We start from the raw sequence: 12,232 nt of genomic DNA on the forward strand, positions 1-12,232 counted from the left end.
TTGTTTTTTACCAAGAAACAAACCTAATTTTTAGAGTTTGCAGCAAAAAGAAATAAGCTGGGCTTGGACAGCAGCCTCTAACAGCTGCTGTGTGATGGTTGCTCATCGGAAACGTGTAATCCACAGGTCCGTTTCAGCACGTGGATCCCCTGCCTGTCTCCCTGTCCTGAGTAACATGTGTATCTTTCTCCCGGAGAGAACAGAAAAATCTGTCTCAGTCTCCAAGCCAATATGAACCCAAGTATTGCTACAAGCCCCCCCCCCAACCCCTTGTCAGATAGAGATGAAGAGTGAGGCGTCTTGTACAGATCTGGTTTGATGGGAATCCATCACACTGAGAAATAGACTGGCTTTCCTATTTTCCTCTTAATAATCTGCCCTCTTTATGGACCAAGAACTCAGCATTTCCAACCTAAGGGAGAAATAACAGAAGGCATCACTGGGCCAGATGTCTCCTTTTCCAACCGCTGCTTTGTGGAGCTGTGCTGTCCCCGGGTTCCTTTCTGCTGCTCCCCAAAGTGAGGTGCGATGAGCCATCTCTGTATCCTCCCTCAAGGGACTGTTCGATGTCATGCTGCTGATCCTGCAACACTCTCACTTCTCTTCCCCCCCTGGAAGTAGAGAGGAAGGAAAAGAGATGAGCTGGTAAGGGATCTTATTCACCATTGGAAAAAAGAAACTTCCTTTGTTGGTGTGGTTCGCTTATAACTCTGTTTGCAAAGCCAGCAATCTGGGGAACCTGAGAGGTGGCCGGGGCTGGAGGGGCTGAGGCAGTGAGCTGTCATGTTTCACGTGGCTTCCACCGTGGGAGGGAAGGTGCCACGGGCGACCTGACAGGCTGAGTTATTTGCAGCATCCCTCTGTGTCGCCCCCCACCCCACCTCGCACCCACTGTGGGACAGCACACAATGTCATCATTTACCTGTCACAGAGGCAGTTAAGGTAGGAGATCGGGGTCCCAAAGTCCCAGGGTCTTCACACTGGTTTCTCCACCCTGCAATGCCAGACCTTCCCAGAAATTCTCCTAAGATGAGCCCAGTCTGACCCATGGCCCATCCCAGCCATAAATGAGCACTGTTCTTAAATTCCTAACTCTGAAGAGGTGTAGGTATTTGATGGCTTTTGATAAATTCTGACCTGAGCTTTAACCACTTTTCTTTACTAATTGGCCAGAACAGATTTCTTAACTTCATTCATTCTTTTTTTTTTAAATTTCTTGATAATTTGTAGCAACGTTTATCTCTCACAAAGGAAAACAGAGAATTTATTAGTAAATGTTGACCTAGGGCTCTGCAAAAGTTAAAAACTTGGCATTATTATTTAGAGGTTTAGCTTATACTAATTACCTCTGAGTTTTACTAGCCCTGTATAACAAGCTACCTTCTGCACATTTTATGTGAAAGCCGCTTTTCTGAAAGGATGAAAGTTGTTGGAGCCGGGAATGAATTAATTAGGTGCTAAGTTTTATTTCCGACTAAATAATTCTCCTCCAGGTGGGGAAGCTTTTAGTAGTTAAATTGCTAAAAATGAAGATTCTACACGACAAAAACAAATCTCCAAGCAACAATTACTTGTCTGTGTTCTTAGCATTTATGAGTCTCAGTAAGCAGTCAGTACATTTATGTTCCCCCCATTACCTTTGGTCATAAACTTCCTTAAAGAAAAAACGAATAATTACGTTTCCTGACTGCAGAACGAGCATAAGCATTCAGAATAGTGAAAAACCCTGGGTGGGACAGTTGGTGCATCTCGACTTCCCGGGATTAAACTATTTTCGAGGCATTGGCTAAAAAGTCAGGTAACTGTTTGGCCTTATTTTAGTTCCGCTCAGGGATGTCATCTCTAGAAGGCAAATCATAATCCGTGCGGGGCTGTTACTGAATGCAAGTTCATGCTCGACACACAGTGAGGCCAAACAAACCGAAATGTTTGGAGCAGAGAAAAGTTTATTGCAGGGTCACGCAAGGAGAATGGGAGGAAACCCCAAACTCCCCGAAGGGTGTCAACAAAGCACTTTTAAAGGCCAGGTAAGGGAGGGGCGTGGTTAGTTGTTGCAAACTTCTTGGTGTCAGAATCCTTTGTTCTTGCATTGGTCCAGGTAGGTCAAGTCGTGATGTTCCTGTAAACCTCCAACAAGAAAAATGTTATTTTCAGTTCTGCAACTTTTTATCTCTGTATGAATAGAAAAGAGTTAAACCCTTAAAGGTCAGAGCCTTGAGAATGGGCTATCCTGTATATTTCAGGTTATACACAAAGCAAAGTCAATCAAATACAAAGGTTAAAGTAAAAGAAACAGATCTAATATGGAGTCAGATTTGTTCTTCCCTATGACACGGCAGGCTGCTTTTGGATTTGGTGTCTCCCAGCACACAGCTGTTGGGGGAATGGCTGGGAGTCACACAAAGCCTGTGGCTCAGGTGTGTCAACCTCAGGTGTGATGCTGGTGTGAGTCTCCCATCCACTCTGGAGCCAGCCAGCGTACCCCTGCAGCCAAAAAGATGTAGTCTCAACTTGGTTTAACAAGTGTATCCTGGGACTGTGGGATACTGGAGTCAGAAAGGGACCTTAAATGACCTAATCACAACCTTCATTTTACACTTGGGAAAACTGAGGCTCCAGCTAGGGAGTTGATTTCTCCAGGGTCAGTCACTCACAGTCAGAAGCCCTGTGTACCCTGGGTTTGGTACTCTTAAATGTCATCCCTGGGTTCAGGAAGGTGGCATAGGGTAGAGGGTAAGGAATAGACAAAGAAAAGAGCGTGAGTAAGGAAATTTGCAGGAAGGAATATTTTCCTTTGTAGTTCATGTGGGTTTCATTATTCTTTGTATTGCAATCAGAAAAGACATCAATGCAATGTTTTCACCACTAGAAATGTGCAAATAGAAATGAGAGGACATAAGACAATTGTGTATTTCCTAGATCAGCACTTTTCAAACTCTCCAGTGAGAGACTGGTTTTTGTTTATTTCTAACTGACTAGCTGATATTTCTGTAAATTACTAGAAAAATGAAATGCAAAAAGCAGACTTTCAAACTACAAGTCCACACTTTCATTATTTAGAGACAAGAGACATAAGATTCTTCCTATAAAGTTGATGGACACTCAGCCTCAATCCCTGTGCTCAGTGGACATGGTAGGGTCTGCCCATCAGCACTTGTCTGGGGACCACACTGAGGTGGCGCTGTTCCTGACCTCCTTTTCCCTTGTATTTTGCACATTTGTCTGGTTTCTCTGAATTGGACCTTTATGATATCAGTGAAGGGGATCTGGGCATGTGTTATTCTGGACAGGCACTTTTTGTGCTGAATAACAATTTAAGAAAATACATTAAATATTCCCTTATGCTAAAAAGAAACAAGTTCATAATTATTAAAAAGAAAACCAGAGCTCTTGGAACACTGTATGGATTCATATTGGGAACATAACTGTGGTTTAAGTCTCTTGAAGGGAGGCTTAATTTGGGGACGTGTTTGCTTTACTTGGTTTGAGTGTAAAGACGATTGAAAATATTAGGCGTTGCCAGTTGTCCATAAATTTAAACTCTATCAATTCTTGTGTCCTCTGAAAGGCCTGTGAACTGTGTCAGTGCATCGGTTAGGAGTAGGTTTGGCCAAATTTAGGAACTTAAAAATACAGAACACCCAGATAAATTTGAATCTCAGACAAGCAATGAATAATTTTTATAAGTATGACCCAACTATTCCATAGGACATATCATATGCAATATTTGGAATATAATTATATTAAAAACATACTTACCATTTTTCTGAAATTCGAATTGAATTGGGTATGCTGTATTTTATATGGTAACTCTAGTTAGTAGTATCCTTTCAGCTTAGACTTCTGCAACTCTGGATTTTTCTAGCAAGAGGAATCAGTCTAGCCAATCAAATCTGGACATATCAACCCAACTTGCTTAGCTATTGGCAGAATGAAGCTGGACAGTTGATACAAAGTGATGATCTTCCTTTTAGAAAAATGTTTCCCATGTAACAAAGCAGCTATTCATCTTTCTCTACTTTGAGGCTTTTAGTTTGGGGTTTTCCAAAGCTCTGGTCCCACTAATGGCACAAGTCATGGCAGACGGTGTACTTGTAACAACGGCCTCTAGAATCTGCCAGTTATATCAGGACCAAATTGACTCAATGGACTGGAAATAGTGACATTCTTTGCACGGAAATATACAGGGAGGCATAGTGATAAACCAAAAGAAAAAAACATTCTTGGTTTCTACAACATATTGTAAACAAGCTGGCAGAGCTGCATCAATATTTTTTACAAATAAATTCAATGAGAAATGTAGAAGTACAAAGGCAGAATTAGTTGAAGATAAAAATAAAATCTTAGATACAATGCAGTTTTATTTTAATCCTTCTGAAGCTATGTCCTCTGCCTTTGGTTGCCGTTATTTTTTCATTACCCTCACTGAATAAGAGAATAGGTCTTTAGGTCTTTTTTTTTTTTTTTAAGACAATGGCTTTTTAATATTTTAAAATTAATTTATTTTAAAAATATTTATTTATTTATTTGACTGTGCCAGGTCTTAGTTGCAGCATGTGGGATCTTCATTGTGGCATGTGGGATCTTTAGTTGCAGAGTGCAGGATCTAGTTCCCTGACCAGGGATCGAACCCCGGGCCCCTTGCATTGGGAGCACAGAGTCTTAACCACTGGGCCGCCAGGGAAATCCCAGTCTTTAGGTCTTAAATGAGAGTTTTGAACTTTTTTTGATGTCGAATTGATGCTTCCAGACTTTAAAGACTTAAACTTTTCTTAAATTGCTGTCTCAGGTAAGGAGTAAATGGCTACTTAAAATACACATGTAATTCATTTTGATATCGTCACTTCTGGGAGTTTAAAAATTTCCTCTCAACTAATAATAAAAACCTTACTTAGAAATATATATATATTTTTAAACAATGTTTATTTCACTTAATGAAACATGCTGATTTTAAGACAAATTGGAAAATGCCAAAATTTGTCAAAAAGAAAAGTAAAATCACCAATAACCTCACCAGAAAGGGAAAGTTTCACTGTTGTTATTTTGATGCAGTTCTTCTATTGTCTATATGTTTATATTTCGTAGTTGAAAACCTACTGCATGTACAATGTTCTGTTTTTTCTGAATTTTTATTTTTTCCATTAGCTATTCAAGTTAAGCATTTCCCATATTGTTAAAATGTTTTCTAAGGATCATTTTAATGGTTGAATTATACTTTATACTGTAATTTATTTAATCACCTAGAGTTGGACATTCAGGTTTCTCTAGTTATTTACCATTAAAATGCTAATGATGATCTCTTTTAGATTCTTAGAACTGAAGTTACTGGGTGAAAAGGATGGAGATTTTTAAGGCTATACATTTTGTTCAGTAGACATTTAATAGAAATGTATGAGTGTCCATTTCATTGACCTTCACTGCTGCCATATTTTCTTTCATTTTATTAATACATTCTCCAGAGAAACACAAGTAGTCAGATATGTATTTGCATATATATATAGACAGAGAGAGAGAGAGAGAGAGAGAAAGAGAGAGAGAGAGAGAGAGGGAGGGAGAGGGAGGGAGAGAAAGAGAGCAAATTATTTTAACGGATTGGCTCACATGAGTGTGGGAGCTGGCTAATCACAAAACTGTAGGGCAGGCTGGCAAGCTGGAGATGCAGAGAAGAGCTAGTTGAGTCTTTAGTCCAGCTGTAGTCTGGAGACAGACTTCCTTCCTTCTCGAGGGACCTTAGTCTTAACTCTTAAAGCCTTCAACTGATTGGATGAGACCTACCCACATTATGGAGGGTAATCTGCTTTACTTAAAGTCTACTGATTTAAGTGTAAATCATGTCTAAAAAATACCTGGCAACAACATCTAGACTGGTGCTGACCAAACAACTGGGCACCATAACCTTGCCAAGTTGACACATGTAACTGTGTATTAACCATCACATCTGTCATCCAAATAGAGTTTATGCTGTATGACAGACAGTCATGCTCTTTCTTTCCAGTTTGCTATGAAGACATAAGTGACTTATTTAGGATGTTTCTGTATACTGTGAGTTTTATGTTTTAAACACAAAGGTTTTCTCATCCAATTTTGGAGTAAAGCATTTAAGATTTCAATCAAGGACACTGAGGAAAGAGCCTGAGTTTGGACCTTATACAGAAATGAGGCAGAAGTGTTCCTCTACTACGTGATAACTGGGTGAGTGTGGATCAGGTAGTTAAACCTGATCCTTCTCAATTTTGTAAATTGTGAAAAATCATACCCAGTTCCCAGGTACTTGTGCGTTTTCGCTGAGGAAACATTTATAGGCATCTCCTCCAATGTCTAGTATGTAGCTGTCCATCTATATCTGTGTTCATTTACTTCTTTGCCTTCTTTATCTCTTAACTAGTTAACACCACACCCCAGTACTCACTCCAAATAGTCAGTGAAAGAACACTTTCCTTCTGAGTGTTCAGTATGATAGCAGTTCTCCTCCCATGAAAAAAATTTTTTTTAAATTTTATTGAAGTATAGTTGATTTACAATGTATTAATTTCTGCTGTACAACAAAGTGATTCAGTTATATATATATATATATATATATATATATATATATACACACACACACATCCTTTTTCATATTCTTTTCCATTATGGTTTATTACAGGATATTGAATACAGTTTCCTGTGCTCTACAGTAGGACCTTGTTGTTTATCCATTCTCTATATAATGGTTTGCATCTGCTAATCCCAAACTCCCAATCCTTCCCTCCCATACACCCCCTCCCCCTTGGCAACCACAAGTCTGTTCTCTATGTCTGTGAGTCTGTTTCTGTTTTGTAGATATGTTCATTTGTGTCATATTTTAGATTCCACATATAAGTGATATCATATGACACTGGTCTTTCTCTGTCTGACTTACTTCACTTAGTATGATAATCTTTAGGTCCATCCATGTTGCTGCAAATGTCATTATTTCATTCTTTTTTATGGCTGAGTAATATTCCATCATATATATGTACCACATTTTGTTTTTCTGCTATGATGGTTAATATTTATTTATATTTTATATTCTACGAATTTCCAGAACATTTTTGAGTTAGGTTACAGTAAAAACATACACAGAGTTATTTAAAAGTCATGTTTTGGAAAAATATTTAAGGACATGGAAAGGTAATTGTTATATTAAAAAAGTTACACAGAGTTTCCACAATATTTTCACAGCTTTGTAAAAGAGAATATATATCTAACCTGGAAGAACATATACCAAAATTTTAAGAGGAATGATTATCTTTGAATTGTAGTATTTTAAAATTTTCTTTTCGCTTTTCTGCATTTCAAAAATACAATGTATATCATTATTTTTGCAATCAGAAAAACATAATGTTATAAACGTACATGCATACATATAATAGGATAGAGGTGGGAAATAGCATAGAGAAAAGATAGTCAGTATATTTTGTTCTCCTTAATAAATGAATCTAAAATTTACAAGACTTGTTCATTTCCTGAGGCTTATAAAACAGCTACAAATTGTTCATGCTTAGTGCTTTAATTAATACATGCAAATTTTTTTTAACATCTTTATTGGAGTATAATTGCTTTGCAATGTTGTGTTAGTTGCTGCTGTATAACAAAGCGAATCAGCTATATGTATACATATATCCCCATATCCCCTCCCTCTTGCGTCTCCCTCCCACCTCCCTACCCCACCCCTCTAGGTGGTCACAAAGCACCAAGCTGATCTCCCTGTGCTGTGCGGCTACTTCCCAGTAGCTATCTATTTCACATTTGGTAGTGTATGTATGTCCATGCCACTCTCTCACTTTGTCCCAGCTTACCCTTCCCCCTCCCTGTGTCCTCAAGTCCATTCTCTACATCTGCATCTTTACTCCTGTCCTGCCCCTAGGTTCTTCAGAACCACTTTTTTTTTTTTTTTAGATTCCATATATATGTGTTAGCATACTGTATTTGTTTTTCTTTTTCTGACTTACTTCACTCTGTATGACAGACTCTAGGTCCATCCTCCTCACTACAAATAACTCAATTTCGTTTCTTTTCATGGCTGAGTAATATTCCATTGTATATATGTGCCACATCTTTATCCATTCATCTATCCATGGACATTTAGGTTGTTTCCATATCTTGGCTATTGTGAATAGTGCTGCTATGAACATTGGGGTGCATGTATCTTTTTGAATTCGAGTTTTGTGCAGGTATATGCTCAGAAGTGGGATTGCTGGATCATATGGTAGCTCTATTTTTAGTTTTTTGAAGAACCTCCATGCTGTTTTCCATAGTGGCTGCACCAATTTACATTCCCGCCAGCAGTGTAGGAGGGTTCCCTATGAAACTTCAGTTTTTACTTTTTGTGAATATGTTTCGTTTCACCTTCCATGATTTCCTAAAGTAGCATGCATTAAGCACTGATGAGTAAATAAGATGATTTTAGATAATTATTTATTCATTTATTTAACACACATTTATTAAGTGTGTATTAAATTCCAAGGACTGCTCTAGGTGCTGGGGATATAACAGGGAACAAGACAAATATGCTCCTTTTTCTTGTGGAGCTCAGATATTAGCGGGGGTGCTACTCAAGCAAGGAAACCAATGAATACAGAATCAAACGACAAGTAATGTTGGATTAGTCAGGGTAGGCTAGGTGATGCTGTGGTAAGTCACCAAATCTCAATAGCATAATCCAACAAAGGTTTACTTCTCATGCATGGCAAGTCAGTGGCTGGTCCAGGTGACTATTCAAGGCAGCTGTTCTCACCCCTCTGAGATGCTTACTCCATATCAGCACATTCTTGCCTCAGAGAAGAGTGGACTGGAGAATTAAACAGCAGCAGTTAAAGTTTTTGTGGGTGTTGCTCGTAAAAGCTTCATATTTTATTGGGCATAGCAAGTCATGTGGCCATTCCTACTTTCAGTGAAATGGAGAAGTGTGAGTCTTGCTAATCCTAGTGGTAAAGGAGGTCCAGATGTGCCCGCCACAGTATTGAGTGCTACGAAAAATGTATATAGAGAGTTGGTGGACAGTGTGCATTTTTTAAAAAGATAATGGAAGCAAAATAAACATGAGCCTTGTGTATATTATTGCTTAGAATTCTAATAAAGTTCACATGGATTTCAGAAAAAATTGAGTCAACTTAAAGAAAATTATTTTTATTGTTTCAAATTGGTACTCAGATATGAGAAAAAACATTAAGGTCATTTGTGAATGGTTGAAGTTTGAGACATATTGATTTGTTAAATCTACTTGAGGACATGGATAATAATACCGTATTTATACTGGTACCCTCGATTTTTTAGGCCCAGAATAAAGGCTCAATAAACTGTTGTTGAAGTTAATATTGTTCATTGTTTTAAACTGCTCTTGCTTTTCTACTTAACTGTCTTGAACTATAGTCCATTGTAGTTTTGTCTTGAGGCTTGAAATTTTCTTCCAAGGCCAATTTTTATTGTCTTTATCTACATTAATATTTTTACATTCAATTATCATTTAAGTTTGGGCCACACATACTTGAATGGTAGTCTCTTTCTTCTTATTTGTCTCAGACATTTTCTTAAACCATTGGTAAGGATTCAGTAGGAGAAAAGAAAGTTGTAACATTAATGTTGGAATTTGCAATCTACCATCTTGTCTTTAAGAAAACAAACAAACAACTTTTATGTTTCATACTCATTTGGCAACTGCTGGGTTGGAAAGAGATTTCACAAATTTGAATAAAGTGGGCAGGAAATGCCACAGTTTTTGCCTTTTACGTTTTACTCAAGGTCATGGATGTCTTTCTTAAAGGTAAAATAGGATACTCCTTTTGAAGATAGTATGATTATGGTTTTTCCTTATATCTCTACTGTTCTTTTACTTTTGACTGAGTCTTTGTAATTTACAAAAATAAATCATCCAGGGCTTCCCTGGTGGTGCAGTGGTTGGGAATCCACCTGCCAATGCAGGGGACACGGGTTCGAGCGCTGGTCCAGGAAGATCCCACATGCCACAGAGCAACTAAGCCCCGGCGCCACAACTACTGAGCCTGCGCTCTAGAGCCCTCAAACCACAACTACTGAAGCCTGTGTGCCGCAACTACTGAAGCCCGCGTGCCTAGAACCTGTGCTCTGCAACAGGAGAGGCCACCGCAGTGAGAAGTCCACGCACCGCAACGAAGAGTAGCCCCCGCTCGCTGCCACTGGAGAAAGCCCGCACGCAGCAATGAAGACCCAACGCAGCCAAAAAAAAAAAAAATTAAAATCAGTCAGTCATCCAGAGAGGGGACCCAGTTCTTCTCTGGGTCAAGGGCAAACCAGAAGAGTCTCTGTCTCTGCCCAATTGCCCCTTATTTCAATACCATCACTTCCCCATCTCTGGATACGTGTCTGAAACATCCTCTCAATTCTGTTAGCCAAGAACTTGTCTTAAATGAGTGCCTCTCCAGTCTGTGCTGTGAATCACGTGAATCTATAAGAGTCCATGCCCTTTGATGCAGTTTGCTGCTTGGGATTTGTACAAAATTTGTTTATTTGGCAAATGGCACACAGCTGGCTTCTGATTTAGAGAGTGCCTTAAACTAGTTCCCTCCTACCTTAACTTGATCGTTTAAATGGAAAATGCTGCAGCTCCAACAGAGCAGACATGATATAAAAACTATTTCTGACATGACTATCTTGCCCCCCGAATCTCCATGGCTACTGGGATCTCAGGGAAAAAAAAATAAAAAATGAATGAAACACAGGTTTTACCATCCTCACAAGGGCTAAACTGTCTTTACGTTATTTAAGAAAAGCTTTAAATGTTCAGTGAATGTTCTTAAGCTAATGACAATTAATGCCCAGAAAATACCGATAATCCAATGGAATAGAATAGATTTTGGGAAGCAGCAATTTGTGTAGAAATTGCTCACAGTATTGACACATACTGGGAACTTTGCATATAAGTGGGCTATAGCGTACATTGAGAGGAGTTATTTATTTGGCTTTTTATTTGTAAATAAGGCAGTAGTCCTTTCCCTTTAAGGAGCATCTTGGCAGTTATGAATGAAAGAATACTGATGTCCTTTGTCCAAAGTGGCCACGTTGGCAGAAGCATCTTGGCAGTGATGGAGGAGCATCTTGGCAGTTATGAATGAAAGAATACTGATGTCCTTTGTCCAAAGTGGCTGCGTTGGCAGAAGCCATCTAGGATCCTGATCCTAGGTGTCTTATAATTTGGAGGAACCCCAATCTTTCATTTAGGAAGACAGCATTCTGTAGTTGAAGATGCTTTGGATAGAGTCCTGGCTGTACTGTTAACCATCACTAATTTAGCTTTCCCCACCAAATTCCACCAAGGCTTGTAGACCTTGTCCCAGCCTCATTCTCTACTCTTTACTCCTCTACTCTTTACTTGCTCCCTTCCAGCCCCTGCACTATATCTGGCACATTCCAAAGACACATGCTTGCTGCCAGGCTTTCTGTTCTTACTGGTCCTTCAGCCTGGGATGCTCTTCTCCAGGTGCAGGCTTGTGTTTATTGAGCAGATCCAATAAGTACCAAGGTGTTATCAATGCTTCACATGTTTAACTCAGTGAATTCTCATAATAACTGTATGAAGTGGGCAGTGGCATCGGTTGGAGGAGGCGCCTTGTTCTGATCTGTGTAGCTCTATATCCCCTGCACCCAGAAATGTACTGAAAGATGGATATGAGTTGGGTTAGAGTTGTTGCTGATATTTAAGATGTCTTATTCTTCAGACATTTACGGAGCAACCATTTGGTGCCAGATGCCATGCCAGTTTTAAAAAAGATGAAGGTAAACAAGAATGATGGGACCTCCTCCTTTCCTGCTTTTCCTGATGCTTTCAGAGCATCGTAGAGAAAACAGGCAATTCATAGGTAGTGACATAGGATGAGCATTATATTAGGGTAAATACGAGGTGCTGTGGGAAAGCCAGAGTGCATAGGAAGCCACTGGGTGTGGGTGGTGCTGAGACCAAAGGGCGGGCTGGAGGATCTGCTGAAGGTGGGTCTGGGAGAGCCCCCCTGGCAGAGGGGATGACCGAAGGCCCTGAGAGCACAGCCCAGACCTGAAAGCAGGGCAGTGTCACTCAGGCATCAGACATGGGGGACAGTGTCTACTGCCTGCCTCTGGAGAAGAAAGTTAGGTTTGTAAGTGACTTGAAAAGTATACCAAAAGTCAGGACTCTATTGTCTGAGTAGTGAGATGCTGCAAAGAATTTTAAAATCAATGTGATTTTTATTTAGTATCTGATTCA

This window comes from Grampus griseus (assembly GCF_964374135.1).
Source record: "Grampus griseus genome assembly, chromosome: 10".
NCBI lineage: Eukaryota > Metazoa > Chordata > Mammalia > Artiodactyla > Delphinidae > Grampus > Grampus griseus.